Raw genomic sequence first — 2811 nt, 5'->3', positions numbered from 1 at the left:
CCTTTAACACTTATTGAAGGTTTCATCCTTTTATAAGATACCGTAGAAATTGGAAAATTTATATAAAGAATTATTTATGAGGAGAAAATTCAAGCGACATAAATGCAATGGAAACTACATTCAGGCACATGAAATATCTCTTTCTGAAACAGGGTTGAACCGGAAATTCTTTAATTTCCATATAAGCACCCAGCAAGTGTCCCTATTCCTTAGCCATACAGCATCAATAACCTTGATCTTTAGATTGTCTTTCCAGGATGGCTGACCAGAAGATTTTGAAAAATGTGAAAAAAAGAAAATTAAACACCGGCTTAAGTATTGAAAAAGAAAACCTCGAAGATTTTGCATGAAAGGGAAAGAATTTGTGAATTGCAAAGAAGAGACTTTGGTAAAGGGGAAAGTAGTTACTCAGAATTTTCCTTTAATGTCTTTAGAAGACCTAACAGAGACTTAATCTTGCTCCAACGACTGCTGACTGGAAGTTTACGTCCATTACCGGAAGTGATTTTTGTGTTACAGTATTATCCGCTGCATGATCTGTTTCTTTTACCTTTTTTCTTCTCTTTTTCCGCAGCGCTCCGATAAGGGGCGGCCACCTCGCATTCTGTGGGCTGAAAATGCCACAAAAAATTTAATTTCCACCTTACTTTTTACAACCTGCCGCATATCGCTGACTCATTAGCGAGCTTTTACATTCAAGAAAGGTTAAGAAACAAACTATCTTATAGACCTCGTTCTCGGTTAAGTCTTGCGAAAATAATCTTTTTTTAATGGCTTTGTTTGAAAACCAGTTACAAACTGTTTTGAGGAATTTTCCACTGCGTTAGGAATATGTCCGCGCTCGCTGGTTCAACAAACACCTAAGACTGTGTCTGTCGTTTTCTTCACTTTATTACAGTCATACTTTCGCTCATCACAACCGTTGTAATCAGTCTTTCTTAATGTTACAAAGTTACTTAGTTTTATTGCTATCACAAGTAAACGCCCTAGATACGTAAATCCGACCACAAACCTAAACTGTCAAACATTCATCATTGTTTCTTAATTCGTGATCTAAGACTTGTGTACGACACTTATCTCCTTAGCGTTGACTGCTTTACCTTGTTCGACACGAAAATGACCGAATATAATCCGATTACAATCTTTAACCACCACTAGGGATTCGTGACAGGAAACAAAAGACCACAGCTGCTATTCGATACGGATGTGCTTGGAACACGCAATACACGTTTCTGCATGCAAGCGCACTAGAATTACAAGAAACTGACGCGCTGGAACCTTATCTAAAAAAAAAGCTGTAGGAAATTATATCTGAGCCTGTCACGACAAACTGCACAAATGTTAAATTTACCTGTTCTTTAGTAGCCTGGATCTCTCCTGAGCAAAAAAAACCAAACGTGCAATTAATGAGGAGAAAAAAAGTTTTCTTTTGGCAAAAAAATAAACTTAAAACAGAAAAAATCGGCAATAACTGAAAACTGATGGAACTCATGGCTTGTAAACTGAGGAGCGTTGTCAGTAGTTAGTGTGTCTGAAATGCCGTGTCGGCTAAACTGTTCCTTAAAGAATTCAATCACGGAACTGGAAGTGTTTTCCTCCAATTTTTGTACTTCCATGAAATCTGAGTAGTAGTCAACAAGCACTATGTATTCTTTGTCATGAAATCTGAACTGGTCAGCAGCTACTCAACTGCACGGGCGGTTAGGAAGTTCATGGCTTTGCATTAGAAGCTTCTGATTTTAGCTTAAAATTCGTTGCAAATTGAACATTGTTTGATTTGGTTACTCCCTTTTGCCTTCATACCAGGCTAGAGTACCGTGTCTCTAGCTTTACGCAGGCAAACTTCAACTCCTAAATGCCTCGAATGAATTCTGGATTTGACTTCGGGTCTCAGTAACTTAGCCGAGGATGACTACTCTCGAGCCTTTGAAAAGAACACCATTGTGTACTGATAGTTCGTCGAGGTAAGACCACTAGTCCCGGATCTTAATTGGTACTTAATCTTTCTGCATTGGCCATCCGGTTAGAATTGTAGTTTTTAGTGTCCCCAGAGTGTCGTCGTGACTTGTGCTACGCTGCAATTGATCCAGTCTTTCTGGCGTGACCTTCAGGGCTTCCATAGGTTTATTTATAACCAAATAAGGAGACAGGACTTAGGACATTGCTTTTATTTTCTCCCGGCATATCAGTTTACTATAAAGTACTGATATTGAACGAAAAAAATACTTCAGTGGAGAGTTTCTGTGCAGTATCATGATGAAAAACTGCATAATGAAGTGTTCACGCTCATGACTGATAATGAAATAAAAAAATTAATTGGAGTTCTTGAAAATCATTATTCTAGTAAATTTCATCATGCTAAATAATTTTAATGAAGTTTTTGTTATATCCGGAATAATCAAGGTCAAGGTAAGTGTTTTCAGCTAAAGCCGAAGGCTGAGGCTGATACTAACCGAGACGTTGATTATTCCGGATATCACAAAAAGCGAATCCAATAATTGTTTCATTATACATTCTTTTAGTATTTTCCGAATCTTTATCTTCAAGTAATTTCTCAATTTCTCGCTGGGTTGATGAAGCGAATCTAGAAGCCATTCTTACTTCGGTGTCCGTGAACTTGACATGCTCCACCGGAAATCATGTATTGCGCGCGCAACCTACAGATTATTCACTAATCTGTTGGTACAGATTAGTGAATAATCTGTAGGTTGCCCTGTTTCCCATAATTAACTTTAGGCGTTTAGCCAATGAGAAGATAGATGGTGACTAAAATGTATAATAATGCTAATTAATGTCCGGTCAAATTGACAA

Source organism: Stylophora pistillata, chromosome 5 (genome assembly GCF_964205215.1).
Source record: "Stylophora pistillata chromosome 5, jaStyPist1.2, whole genome shotgun sequence".
Taxonomy (NCBI): Eukaryota; Metazoa; Cnidaria; class Anthozoa; order Scleractinia; family Pocilloporidae; genus Stylophora; species Stylophora pistillata.
Note: the sequence above shows the minus strand (reverse complement) of the source record.